Consider the following 15799-nt stretch of genomic DNA (forward strand, 5'->3'; position numbering starts at 1 on the left):
ACCAAAACACTTTTTCTCCACTCCTCAGGTATCCTCTCACTTTCCAAGATTTCATTAAACAATCTGGTTAAAAATTCCACTGCCATTTCTCCTAAACACCTCCAAGCTTCCATAGGTATGTCATCTGGACCAACAGCCTTTCCATTCTTCACAGCTATCCTTACATCTGCCTTGATAATCCATTGCACTTCCTGATTCACTATCCCCACATCATCCAGCCTTCTTTCTCTCTCATTCTCTTCATTCATCAGCCCCTCAAAGTACTCTTTCCATCTGTTGAACACATTCTCCTCGCTAGTGAGTACGTTTCCCTCATTATCCTTTATCACCCTTACCTGCTGCACATCTTTCCTAGCTCGGTCCCTCTGTCTAGCCAATCGGTACAGGTCCTTTTCTCCCTCCTTAGTGTCCAACCTTTCATACAACTCTCTATATGCCTTAGCCTTCGCCACCTCTCTCTTTACCATACACCTCATCTCCTTATACTCCTGTCTACTTTCTTCATATCTCTGACAATCACACTTCTTCTTCACCAACCTCTTTCTCCGTATACTGTCCTGTACTTTCTCATTGCACCACCAGGTTTCCTTGTCCTGCTTCCTCTGTCCAGATGTCACACCAAGCACCTTTCTAGCAGTCTCCCTTACTAGCTCTGCTGTAGTTACCCAGCTATTCAGTAACACTTCATTGCCACCCAGTGCCTGTCTTAACTCTTCCCTGAACTCCATCTCACAATCACCCTTTTTAATTTCCGCCATTTGATCCTTGGTGCTGCCCTCACACTCCTCCTCCTCCTATCCTATTCTTGATCACCAGTGTCATTCTACAGACCACCATTTTATGCTGCCTAACTACACTTTCCCCCGTCACCACTTTACAGTCTCCAATCTCCTTCAAACTGGTCCTCCTGCATAGGATATATTCCACCTGTATGCATCTCCCTCCACTCTTGTATGTCACCCTGTGCTCCTCCCTCTTCTTAAAGTATGTATTCACCACAGCCATGTTCATCCTTTTTGCAAAATCCGCTGCCATCTGACCTTCTGCATTCCTTTCTTTAACACCAAACCTACCCATCACTTCCTCATCCCCCTCTGTTCAATTCACCAACATGCCCATTGAAATCTGCTCTGATCACCACTCTCTCACCCTTGGGTACAATCATCACCACTTCATCCAACTCGCTCCAAAATTTTTCTTTCTCATCCATCACACATCCAACTTGCGGAGCATATGCACTAACAATATTCATCATAGCACCATCAATTTCCAGCTTCATAAACATCACTCTATCCAACACTCTTGGCATACCGTTCCTTCAGGATAACTCCTACCCCATTTCTCCTTCCATCCACACCATGATAGAACAGTTTGAACCTACCTCCAATACACCTGGCCTTACTTCCCTTCCACCTGGTCTCTTGTACACACAATATATCAACCTTCCTTCTGTCCATCATATCAGCTAGCTCTCTCCCTATACCAGTCATGCTGCCAACATTCAAAGTTCCTACCTTCACTACCACACTCCTAACCTTTCTCCTCTCTTCCTGCCTTAGGGCATGCCTTCCCCCTCTTCTTCCCCTTCTCCTCCTTCGGCCAACAGTAGCCCAATTTCCGCCAGCACCCTGCCGGCTAACAGTACTGGGGGTGGTCGTTAACACGGGCCTCGACTGATCCGGTATGTAAATCTGTATTGGTTTCCGCATATCTCATTTGGCAAATGTTTTATGCCGGATGCCCTTCCTGATGCAACCTTCCCCACGTGTCCGGGCTTGGGACTGACATGAAGAAATGCACTGGCTTGTGCATCCCCAGTGGCTGGGTTTAATATAATCCTCAATAATGTACCAAAAACCACAAATTTTATAAGTAACAGACTAAAGTTGAAAACTATGTACTTTGAACTTTGTTTGACATAAATAGCTACAAGTACTCCAATTTATTTCACATAAAATAGCATTAGTTCTACAAAGCCAGATGATTAACTGAGCAAACAACCAGGTGGTAAACTATTTTCATCCACAAAACAGACCCCATTCCTGCAGAACACAGTTGTAGCCACTTTGTCATGTAAACCAGACTGTGATTAAAAAATTACATTCTTAAATATCGTCATCCTCTTATAAGTCTTATAGTGGTAGAAATAACTCATTAACAAATACACACTAGTCCTCCAAATAGAGACCATTTAAACTGACCAAACAAGAGGGTACATTACTTTCATCCACCACCCCTCACCCACCCATCAGTCATAGCCACTGTGCAGTCTACACCTCATCTGTTTTTAACGGACAATGCTTCTCAACTTCTTAATGCAAGAATCAGGGACAAAAGTCCCATATCAAGCACAAATTTTAAACATTGTTCTTAAATGCTTAGAAAGTTGATTGAGAAACATTTATTTTTGCATTGGCATACTTTTTTTCTGAAGGACCTGAAGTATGAAAATTCAAATGTCCATCATCTAGTGACTGCAGTCTTCAGTCAGCAAATCACAGATTTTATGAAGCGCAGGAGAAGAACATGAGGAAAAGTCAGGAACTTTCTGCGAAATCAGAGACAATTTGAGTTTTGCTTCATAAAAAGGCTTGGCATAAAATAAAAATTCCACTTTATTTCATATAAATGCACACTAGTCATTAAAAGCTAAACTTTCAAAAATGAAAATAGCAAGACAGCATGCTGTTTTCATCCACACTCAGTAAACTCCCCATTTAGTGGCTGTAATCCTTAATGATTTGCCATTAAAAAACACTCGTTTTATGACCCACAGACCAAAAATATAAGGCTCTCCCACTGTGACAGTATGCACAAATATCAAAGGTCAATCAAAAATAAAATGCAGAGTCAGGATTGTTCTGTAAAAATCAGAAAATAGTTGCAAGCTGTGCTCTTCATCTTTACCAGTCGTGCACCTGTACCAGCTTTGCAGACATTTGTCCACAGCTCAGAATAATCATCATGTGGTTACATAAGAAATAAATATTATTGATTAATAATGAGTCCCTGTTACTGTAGGTATCATTATGAACTTTCGTCTAATAGTATCTCAGAAGTTATCTGAAAAGTGACACATGCTTATTAGACAAAATCAGTTATTGTTACCTACAACTAGTAGAAAAAGAGAGGCAGACACGCAAAATCAGGAACAACCTTTAGATATTGTTCTAATTCACTTAGTAGAGCAACAGGTTTTACATCAGCATATGCTTTCTTAACTCAGTAATTTACCAAAAAAAAAAAGTATGAAAAAATGTAAGAGGAGCAGGGGCAAAAATATGAGACAAAATCAGGAATGTTCTACAAAATGATGCGCAGTTAAGGTATGATCCTACCATATCCCTAATTGTTTTTGATGAGTTGCTGGACTATTAGTCATTGGTTCCCACTACTGCTGCTGCTCCTTACATTGTTCCCATCACTGCAGCTGCATTTACATTGTTCCTGCTACTACTACTGCTGCTGCTCTTACGTTGTTCCCATCACTATGGCTGCTGTTACATTGTTCCCATCACTGCAGATGCACTTACATTGTTCCCACTACTGCTGCTACTGCTCTTACGTTGTTCCCATCTCTGCAGCTGCTTTTACATTGTTCCTACTGCTGCTACTGCTCTTATGCTACCACACCAGTGCTGTTCTGTTGAGACAACCTGCTAAATAGGAACAGGTATAAGAGGAAGTCAGAGTAGTGGAGGAACTTTGTGGGCTATGTCAGAGAGGGACAGAAGCCAAAGCAGATAATCGGTTGGTACAGTGTGACATCGGGCATCTTTCCATCAGTAAAGCTAACCATTTCTTAACTAAAATTATGGCAGTCAAAGGAATTGATTAAGAAATGTGAGGATCTTTTTGTTTTGTTTCAGGACAGTAAAAAACACAGTACAAGCCAATACAGATATCAAGCAAGTCATCCTATAAGTGCAAGCGAGTTAGTTATATTATTTTGCTGGATGCCCATTCGCCCTCCAGGGGCTGTGGGTCCTGGGTGCTCTCCCTTCCCCAAGAGACGTGAGCAGGCCACACCCCTTCTCTCTTCTTCATCCCTGCCTCGCTTGTCCAGTAACATGACCACTAATCAAACTTGGTCACAGTCAGGGCTCCATCCCTCTGCGTCATGGAGCTACACTGGATTTCCTTTTTTTGTTTGTTTTCTGTTAAAGAGCAGTAAATTACTGCCCCTGCTCATTTGTGTGGCATCGCCCACTGTCCATATATAACAGTAATAGGCACTTCATAAAGGTCTTCCAATCTTAAATAAGGTCTTTAAACACCTTTATTAAATTGTCATTTAAGACATAGGCACATGTTCATTAATAGAAAACAAAACAATCTATGTTGACATTTTTTCTATTTACATGCATCATACATTTCATGTTTTTTCTTTGATTTTTTTTTTGCTTAAATTTTTTTATTAAATTTTCCAACAACAATAGAAAAAAAATTTTACAATTTAAATGACAAATTATGATAAACTATGTACAAAATTTACAAAGGCCTCAAGCAAAAGAAAAGGGAATAGCAAAATAATATAACATATAAAGAAGGTTATACAATATCTAATAATTCTTGCTTCTAATTTGATTAAGTAGATGAAAGTACATCTGAATTCATTGTCTTAATAAGAGAGAGAACTTTCTCCCAAGGATTATTAGTTCATTTTCTAGGAAAAATTCTTAGATCTTTAGCTGTTATTTCTGTTAATGCTACTTCGTCCACTAAAATTGTGAAGTCTTCGAAGGTTGGAATGGAGGACAATTTCCATCTTCTTGTAATGCATATTTTGGCTACTGCCAAAATTATCCAGAGAAGATATTTATTTTTGTTATTAATTGTAATAGATTTATTTACATTCAGAAAAATTAAAGGTTTTGATAATATAAAGGAATCAGTAAAGATAGCTTGAAAGAAATTACCAATTTCTTTCCAAAATTTCTTAATGAGAGAGCATTCATAAAAAATATGAGACCAATCGGGCTTGCATTTTAGAGAGCATCTCCAACATGCTACCTCTTTAGAAAGATTAAATTTAGCAATTTTACTAGGAGTATGGAAAGCTCTATGCAAGAATTTCCAGGAAAAAATCTTCCAAACTTGTAAATTAGAGGTTAATTTAATGGAATGCAAAATATTAGTTTTATTCTCAGAGGTTAGGGACCATGTATAACCTTTAGTAATAAAATTCCAAAATTTCTGACTAGGAATAGTTTTATAGTTAATGACTTTATAAAGTTTTGAAATTAAATTCTTCCAATTAAATTCTCCATGTAGTATTTGATGTATAAGAAATATAAATTTGGGTGATGATTTAAAGGAAGAATTCTCTATTGTTCTGCATAGAGCTTGAGTAAATGGAAGTAAGCTGCTGAGAGCTAACCAATCTGATTTTGATAAATTAAATATTTAAATTTTGTGCGTCCAGGGTAACTAAGTTCATTGTGCAATGATACCAGCATGTAATTTTTTTTGTTTCCCAATTGCTACGAGTATCTGTGCTGATATTATTAAAACAGTTTTTTGTAATTTTAAAGGGGAATAGTAACTGTGTCCATAGTTTAATATCAATATTGTTGTTGACAAAACTTCTAAAAGTATTGTAAATATAGTTTATATAATTTAGATTTGTGGGTTTAAAAATATTATATTGTAAATTGACACAAAGTGCATACCAAAGTTTGTTGCTCAGTTCATTTAGTTGCAAGTTTTTTATTAATTTTTCATTTAGGATAATAGTAGCGTGTAGGGATTTCCAAGCTGAAGAAAAATTGGGATCAATCCAATTTAAGATTGTTTTAAGGTTAGAAGCTTTAATATAGGATTCTAAATCTGAAAAGTTTATTCCTGCAAACTCACATGGCCTAATATGATTTGACAAAGCTATTCTATTTTTTTTGGATGCCATAAAAATTTTAAGAGAATTTTATTTATTTCTCTTAAAAGACTTTTACTGGGTAATATAGGAAAATATAAAGCAATGTAATTTATTTTTGGTAACAGGATCATTTTAATTAATTGTTGCCTATTTACAGATTTTAAATGTAATTTATTCCATTTCCCTGTAAGAGTTTTTAATACGTTCACAATATTGTTATAGTTCGTATTTAAAGTTAAATCAGTATTTTCACATAGTACAATCCCTAAATATTTTAAAGAAGAGACCTGTTTCCCAATTATTTAATTTGTAGTTGATTTAGTGTTATCATTGAGTTTTTTTTTTATTTAGTAGTATGTGGTTCGATTTAGAACTGCTAATTTTTAATCCTGAGATGCAGTAATTTTTTTTAACTAGTAAGGCTAATTCTTGTAAGGATTCTTTTGAGTTTATTAAAGTAAGTAAGATATCATCTGAAAATAGCATGCTTCAAGTCAAATTCATTATATATATTAATGCCTTTAATTTTGGGATTAAAATGGATTGCCAATGAAAAAGGTTCTGTTGCTAATGCAGATAAAATTGGGACACTGGGCATCCTTGTTTGGTACCTTTAGTAATTTCAGTTAATTCAGACGTAATGATTATATATATTAATGCCTTTAATTTTGGGATTAAAATGGATTGCCAATGAAAGAGGTTCTATTGCTAATGCAAGTAAAATTGGGACATTGGGCATCCTTGTTTGGTACCTTTAGCAATTTCAATTGATTTAGACATAAATAGTCCTAATTTTACCTTGGCTAAATTATTATTATAAATATTTTTTTATAAAAGTAATGAATTGGATAGGGAACTTATATGATTCAAGAATTTTAAAAAGAAAATTCCAGTTTAATGAGTCAAAGGCGTTTTCAATATCAAGAGTGATTATAAGAGCTTCTTGATTTTCTCTAAGATATCTATGGTGGTTAGGATTCCTTGAATGTTGTGTTGAGTATGTCTATTTGATCTTCAGTGATGAGATGTCTTAGTGTTTTTTTTAAATCCGTTAACTAAAATGGACATTAAACTTTTATAATCATTATTAATCAGAGAAATTGGCCTGTATGAACTACAGAGATGAGAATCTTTATTTTCCTTTAGTATAGGGGTAATTAATGGATACCTCCATGAAGGTGGAATTATACCTTGCAAGTGTGATTCATTCAGAGCCTTGTGTAAAGACTGATATAGCAGAGGATGGTAGAAGCTTATATATTTCATTAATAATAACGTCTATGCCTGGTGCTTTGTTATTTTTGCTTTCTTTAATTTTTTCAATAATTTCCTTTAGGGAAATTTGTTTCTGAAAATCATTAATTACATTTTCTGGTAGTTTTTTAATTTGTAAAAGTCCAAGCCATATTCTGAAGGTTTGTTGAAAATCTCTATTTTTGTACTGTTCTGAGAAGTGATATTTAAAGGCATCTAAAATATCACTTGTATCAGAAACTTTTTTATTATTCCTCCCTTCATGAATCACACTCACAATATTATTTCAATGGAATGTCTTTTTACTCTCATTGCTAGGTTGTGCATATATTTTGGAGACACAGAGAAATAATTTAGTTTTAACTTTCCTGGGGCCAAATTAGTTTTGTGAGTTAGGATGTCGTTATATTTTTTATTTAAAGATTCAATTTCCTTTTTCTTATTTGAGAAAATTCTTGCATTATCATTGTTAATTAAAGCAATTTGGTTTTGTATGTTAGATAATTCAGACTCTCATTCCTTTGTTTTATTATTAAAACATGTAATAGTTTTGCCATATAAATATGCTTTCAAGGAATCCCAGAGGATTACTACATTTACGTTACTGGTTAGGTTTATATCTAGGAAATTTTTATTTTTGAGTCTAACCAAGGTTTAAACTGTTTTAATTTAGTAATATAGGCTGGAATTCTTTTAGTGAAAGACAATTTCTTAAAATCTGTTTGAAGATTAAAAACGAGTGCAGTATACTCAGATATAGGGCACAGGGTTATTGTAAAGTATGATATTTTTGTTTTTAGATCTTGGGATATACAAATTGTATCAATTCTAGTCTGAGTCTTATATCTCAAATCACAGTGAGAGAATTCTAGTGAGTTATTTTTGAGATAAAATAAATCATAGCACTGTAAGTTATCTATCCATTTTTTAAGATTTTTCCCTATAGAGGTAATACAAAAAGGCATTTTATTAGAGGTTTCTGAATTAAGTAAACAGTTAAAGTCTCCTCCTAGGATCAAACTACCCTTAGTATTTTTAGTGATAAGTTCTAATTTTTTTTATTGTTTTTACTCCAATTCCAGGAAACCAATAAGCATTAACTAATGTCAAAATTCTGTCACTAAATTTTATTATTATAATTGATAACAGACCCTCCTTATCTTCATAAGTGTAAATAATTTGAGGAGAGATAATGTTTTTCTTCCACAGTGTTTAAGACTCTTCTAGTTTTTTTAGTGTGTGAAGAATTGGATAGTTTCAAGTATTCATTTGGATTCCAAATAAAGCTATAATTTGTTTTGAAGTGAGTTTCTTGTAAAAACAACTACTTGTGCTTTATTTAATTTCAAGTATTTTAGTAAATTAAATCTTTTCCTTGTGTTATTTAAGCCATTAACATTTAGAGAAAGAAAGGTCAAGTCCATCTTATTTACTCAGTGGTTAAGAATGTTAGAATGATATAGTAGCAAGCATTTATATTATTTAAATCTTGTGCAGCCTTCTTGAAAAGGTTATATTTTAATGACAGATTGCTAATTCCCATTAAAAAATATAATTTAAAATTAAGTTGAGGACTGAAAAAGGAAACAATTTTTAAAAAGTGATTAAACTTCAGTAAATCCTTTAACTGACATGGAATGACAAGCATTCCTAATCTGACAGAACAAAGGTATCCAGTCAGATTAACCATCATTCCAAAGATTTGAACAAAATTGCCCAACTTGAGGCTCCAGAATATGTATTCTTTGGAAATTCTATAAGTTAATTGGTAAGAGAGAACAACAGTATATTGCTGTAACATATAATTTTTGATTATAATCAGTGCAATTTAGACTTTACAAATGAATAACACTGTTTGATTGAAAAAAGAATGCATGCTCATTACTGTGTGAATCTTTACAGATTCAAATAATTAATAACTTTACAGTGGTTTTGTATGAGAAAGTTTGTCAGAAGAGAGGTATTCAAATAAACAATTGATTATGTAAGCACTTCTGTTAGAATTAATAAATAAACAATGTTAGCATCAGGTAAAATAAATCAGTAAAACAGCAGATCAGCACTTAAAGAAAATTTATAGTGACAGTAATAAGTTTGAACATATTGATGAATTAAGAGTCACTTAAATATTTTGCATTATTCACAAAGCAAATATTAGTTACATGACTGGCAATGAATAGGGAAAATTTTATCAAGGCAACTTTATGCTAGAGAGATTGTAAGTCAAAACTGTGACTATTTCCAAAAAAATCTTGCATTTCACTCCATTTTTATTATAAAAGTAAAATGATAATAGTATAATCCAGTAGACTAATAATCTAATAAGCATCTTATTAGTCAATATATGTTAATAGCTTAGAAGTGGTAGTATCAATATATAAAGAATCATTTAGAGAGAGCAATTAATCATAAACCTCTCTAATGTGAAAATCTTTAAATAGTCTTAATTTGTTTTATTCTTATATTAATATGCAATTGATAGTTATTAAAAACATATATCTGTTGGATGTGATCTAAGTACCAAGCAGATGTTCTTCGTTGCAGTCTTTACATTTGGGTAATCTGCTGGCAGGTTGCCCTCAGTCGGCCTGAATTCCAAAATCTTGGGTCCTGCGTCAGTTGCTGTCTTCTCTTCCATGATGTCAGGTCATCAGGGGTATAAAACATGCAGCCGACGCCATTTTCTTCAGTCTTTCTTGCCGCGCGGTGCCCGAAGCAGAAGCATTTCGCAAGTGCCGGTTGGCCAATTACTGAAATATTCGAGTTTGAGTTTCAGAACCAAAATCTTCACTAAAGCTAAGTACCCCAATGGGGAAACTTTTTTCTTGCTCCTTACCAATGTCAGAAAAAGTATTACTTGTGGGAAGCAAATACCTCATAAGGATTTCCATTTATACTGTATTCCTTGCCTAGGCCCTGATCACAACATGCCTGGTAGTCAGTTTTGTACTAGATTTAACCAACACACTATTAAGCGTCAGTATATTTTTGCATCAAAGTATTTTGGAAACAGATTTAACTACCCAGAAATGTTGTTGGATAACAATCCGACTACTGGAGTACATAAAAAATGCAAAGAGAAGGACAGAGAAAGGCAGTTGAGATCCAAAACCGACAACGAAGATTCTCCTAAGCCAGTCGCCGGTACTCAGTGAGGTGCTTTCGCAGCCCCCGATACCTGCTACCTTCAAGTCGTAGGCCTCTACCGACACCCACGTGGAGTCCAGCATGCTGCAAGTTACTCAAGGTATTGGACCGATGGATGTGTCTCCCTCGGATGGGTCCGGAGCTGGCACCGGCTTCTGAGGGTGTATTCAGACTTCAACATTTGTATATCAAACTGACGACAGCTGCAAAACCAAAGACAAAAGCAACTTCTAAAACTAAAAAAATGATGCATGAGCCACGTGCACAGGCCTCTATGCCTGAAAAACAGATCAAAATGGCTGAAGACCTCATTACCTTGATCAGGGGTACCCATCCCCCTCCAGATAAGAGGCGTAGGCAAGACACTGATTATGAATCTTCAGATCAGGTTTCTATTTCTTCTGATCAGGAATGATCTGTTCCTCCCTATGAGGATTCTGATGCAGAGGAGTCTATACCATCTGCATCTCCTCCTGAGGATTATTCATTTGGAGAAACCTTGCATACTTTGAGGGAGCATTTTCACTGGGAGAGTCAAGACTTCTCAGAATCAAAAAAGAGGCTCAGGGATTTCCTTCTTCTCCCTCAGCACAGGCCTTTAGCCATTCCCCCTGTTTTAGACATTGTGGATGATGTGTTTTCGGAGTCAAGCTTGACCCCTGACTCCTTACCTCTGGCTCCCAGTAAGCCTGACAGATATTACAGGGTCCCTGACTCACATAAATTTTTATTTAGAAACCCTGCTGCTGATCCTGAAACTATTTCACAGGGTCCAAAGGGAGTTAAGGTCTCAACAGCAAATTCAAGGGCACTGGACAGATGGAGAAAAAAGGTTTATACATCTGCAACCTTGGCAATCAGGGCCTTAAACTGTCAATTTCATATGCTTAAGTACCAACAACATGTTATGGGATTGCTGAAACAGAAAATGATGTTGATTTCAGAATGTGCAGAAAATAAAGAATTGCAGGAATTATTGCATGCAGCTGAACAGGTTGGAAAGCATACTTTGCAATGTGGTTTTGACTCCTTAGAGGCCTCCTGCAGGGCTGCAGTTACTGGATCCGTGATTAGGAGGCATGCCTGGTTAAAGGAACAGAATTTGCCTGATCATGTTAAACCTAAATTGCTAGATGCACCTTTACAGCATGATTCTCTGGTTTTAAGGCAGAATAGGTTTTAAAGAAAATGGAAGACAAAGCTAAGTCTATGCAAACTGTTACGTCTTACAAGTGCAGCCACCTAGATTCAGTAGACACTGGCCTACAAAAAATTGGTCCTTTCCTGTGTCAGACAGAGCTCAAAGGGACAAATCCAGACGCCCTAAGGGTTCCAGATACCAGGCGCAAGATTCATACAGGTCAAAGCAATGGGGCGCTTCTACCTCCAAATCTGGAGGAGATAAAGTGCAAACCTACAGAAAACAATCCCAATGACTTCCCTCTGCCTACTCCTAGCACTTATCTTTTGGCAGCACCCATAGGGGGAAAGTTAGCACTTTTTGCTTAAAACTGGCAGTTAATAACCCAGGACAAGTGGGTACTAAACATAGTATCACAGGGATTCAGATTCCATTTCAGCAATCTGCCAAAGGCAAATGGTTGGCCAGATCTGCCAAAAAATCAATGTCAGAAGCACAGAAACAGGTTACGTCCCTCATGGATATGGGGGCCATTCAGCCAGTACCAGAACAGGAAAAAGGACAAGGTTTTTACTCGAGTGTTCTTGGTACCCAGAAAGGATAAGGCCTGGCAGCCAATACTGGATTTATCGATTTTGAACACATACCTGGGCATTCCAAAATTCAAAATGCTGACTTTGCAGCAGCTTCTGCCCATGCTGGGCAAGAATGCTTGGCTGGTGACATTATACCTAAAAGAGGCATACCTGCAATAAGACAGTCGTGCAGAAGATACCTCAGATTCAAGGCTGGCTTAATGCATTACCAATTCTCTGCATTGCCCTTTGGCTTATCTACTGCACCCAGGGTCTTTACAAAGTGCCTGGCACCAGTAATTGCATTTTGCAGACAAAGAAGTATACAAATATATCCTTACTTAGACGACTGTCTCATTCAAGCAGAGAACAAGGACATTCTTCTTCTACACTTGGTGTTTGTAAAAAGGCTTCTAACATGCCTAGGGTACACAATAAACGAAAAGAAATCACAACTCGTACCCTCTCAAAAGATAACATTCCTGGGTGCAAGCTTGAATACAACTGCCCAGATGGCTTACCTCATGCCAGACAAGCAAAGGCAGCTGACTGCTTACTTCAAACTGATGGCAACAAAATCCCAGTTATCTGCAAGACAAATTCTGCAAGCTCTGGGCTTTATGGCATCCTGCATCCTACTGATTCCATATGCGAAACTGCATATGAGGAAACTTCAATGGTACCTGAACAGTTTATGGAGTCAACATTCACACAGTCTGGAAGCAATGGTTCCTCTCATTCCCTGAATACAACAGGAGTTTCTATGGTGGGCAAAGGCATGTCACCAAAACATGGGACGGGCCTTCACTCTTCCCCCCTGCAAGCCAAACCTTAACAACAGACGCATTGGATTATGCCTGGGGGGCCCACATGGCAGGAAGATGCATTCAGGACATATGGATCCCAAAACAAATGCATCTGCATATCAACCAGAAAGAGATGCTAGCTGTTCAAAATGCCCTAACAGCCTTCAAGGACTTACTTCATCCAGGACAACTACTGATAAAGACAGACAACACCACAGTCATGTGGTATATAAACAAGCCAGGGGGCACACACTCATACCCCCTTTGCAGATTAGCCATGACACTGTGGGACACAGCTTTGACCTACCAAATGCATCTTCAAGCTCAATTCCTGCCAGGAAAACAAAATACACTGGCAGACGATTTAAGCAGAAACCTTATGGATCCTCATGAGTGGAAACTAAATCCACAAGTCTTCAGCATGATAACAGAAATGGGGAAGCCCAGACATAGATCTAGTTGCCTCTCCTCAAAATTATCAATTGAAAAGATTCTGCACAAGGACTTATCAGAGACAAGCATGGAAAGTGGACGCCCTATCCTTCAGTTGGGAAAAACCAGTTTAAGCCTTTCCTCCTCTGCCTCTTCTCCCCAAGGTCCTCCTAAAAGTCAGACAAGAGAAACCAAAGATGATACTAATTACACTGGACTGGCCCCACCAGTACTGATACCCAGTCCTAAGAAACTAGTCTCAATACCCAGCTTGGACCTTACCTCAAAGACCTCAACTACTGTCCCAGCAAAACAATCAGATCCTGCACCATCAGCTACAGACACTGAACCTGGCGGCATGGCTGATCGTGTAGTTATACAAACAACACCTCTCAGTAAAGCTGTAATGGATGTCATTTTGGAAGCCAGAAGGCCTAGTACTAGAAAATCTTATGCTGACAAATGGAAGAGATTCTGTGCTTGGAATCAAGCACAAGGAGCTGATACAGCAGAACCAAATATTCCTCAGATATTACAATACTTAACCGAGATGCTTGACAAAGGCCTATCTTTCTCATCAATCAACATCCATGCCTCTGCCATTTCGGGTCATTACAATACAGAGCCACCAATCTTTTCTCATCCTTTACTAAAGCAGTATCTTAGTAGTGCCAAAAATTTAAGGCCTCCTAGAAGATCACCATTACCTGCATGGGACCTCAATTATGTATTGGAAAAGCTCACCCTGCCTCCATTTGAACCAGCTGCTACCGCTGATATAAAGTTCTTATCATGGAAAACAGCTGTGCTACTAGCAATTACTTCAGCAAGAAGAGTTTCAGAGCTACAGGCCCTCATGACTGTAGAGCCTTTCTTTTATCATATTTTACCCAGACAGGGTGTCTCTGAGAACAAATCTTACTTTTATGCCTAAGGTGGTTTCCAGTGAGGCTCTTAACCAAACAATTCATCTGCCAACTTTTATCCAAATCCGCAGAACAAGGGGGAGAGAATTTTGCATTCCTTGGACGTACACAGACAGCTAAGATTCTACTTGAGCAGGACTAAATCTCTAAGAAAAACTGAGCAATTACTAGTGCCATATGCTGCAGGATCAGTAGGAAAGGCTATTTCAAAGCAGACAATTTCAAAGTGGATAAGCCACTGCATCCTTTTCTGCTATTTACACCATCGTAAACCTGTGCCCAAGGGCATTAAGCCTCATTCCACCAGAGCTGCAGCTACTTCAGCAGCTTTTCTCAGAGAAGTACCAACCAAAGACATTCTAGAGGCAGCTACTTGGAGTTCTGTTCACACCTTTACAAAGCATTATCATTTGCCTCTCTAAGTCCAGGGTAGCTTTGCCACTGCAGTGCTGCAAGGCCTTATAGCCGCACCTAATGCTGTTTAGCTCCAGCCTCCCAACCATAGCTTTGGGATTCTACCCAAATGTAATGACTGCAACAGTGAAACATGAAGAACATAGTACAGTTGTGTACACTTACAATAAATGTAGATGTTCGAGTGTATTCACTGTTGCAGTCCAGGTTACTCTCCCGCCATCCCCCTGTCATTCTGGAGTTTATCTTTCCTTCTCTATCTTCTACAACCTGTGTGGTGTATTTGCTTGTAGATGAAGGTAAAGTTTATATTGATGCATGTATATATATATATATATATATATATATTTTTTTTTATTTTTTTATTTTTTACCTTTTTGGGGGCACCTGACATCGGGGGCAAGAAAAACTAAAGAAAATGGCATCGGCTGCATGTTTTATACCCCCTGACGTCATGGAAGAGAAGACAGCAACCAATGCAGGACCCAAGACTTTGGAATTCAGGCTGACTGAGGGCAGCCTGCCAGCAGATTACCCAAATGTAATGACTGCAACAGTGAATAAACTCGAACATCTACATTTATGGTAAGTGATGCATCATTTTAATTAATTTTCCCCCCACATTTCCCTCACCTTCTTTTCCTTATTAGCTCTCTTCTTTTATTAATCCCTTCTTTCTTTTTTCTTTTCTTTTCTCCCATCCATTTTTTATTAATTTTTTTCCCTTCCCTTCTTTTTTTTTCCTTTCTTTCTTTTTTTTCCCTCACCTTTGTTTCCCTTCCTTTCATTTCATTCCCTTACACACTTCTTTTTTCTCTTTGATGCCTCTCTGCCAATCCCCACCACACACCACGGCCCCCAAATCCCAAACGCCACCCCAATCCCAAGATGTGTAAATTTCAGAGCCAAGGACTTTGTTCGGCATACTGAATGACAAAAAACAATGTTTTTTTTTAGACTGCTTGGTGTACAAAGCAGACTTTCAAGAATGAATACACTTCTTATATATTAAGCAAATTGAAGGACTTAGATTGTATATGCATCTTCTGTTCAGTTACGTAGTCATTTCAGGTTGATTGAAGTATTTGACTTGTCGAGCTGAATTATCTAAAATCTTTATTTCACACAGTCATTTTCCAATATTTATTTTGAAGTTTATGAGTTGCTTTAACTTATTCTTCTTCTTCTACAGCATATTGTGATTGTAATATCTTGTTGATATAAATACT

General features: G+C 37.2%; 1 protein-coding gene across 3 annotated transcripts in view; it reads left to right on the forward strand.

Moving 5' to 3' along the window:
* Positions 1 to 15799, forward strand: part of EIF2AK4 (eukaryotic translation initiation factor 2 alpha kinase 4) — a 3701979-nt gene that overhangs the window by 2340576 nt on the left and 1345604 nt on the right. The window lies entirely within an intron of this gene.

The sequence above is a fragment of the Protopterus annectens genome, chromosome 6.part0 (assembly GCF_019279795.1).
Source record: "Protopterus annectens isolate FY-2018-M chromosome 6.part0, PAN1.0, whole genome shotgun sequence".
NCBI lineage: Eukaryota > Metazoa > Chordata > Ceratodontiformes > Protopteridae > Protopterus > Protopterus annectens.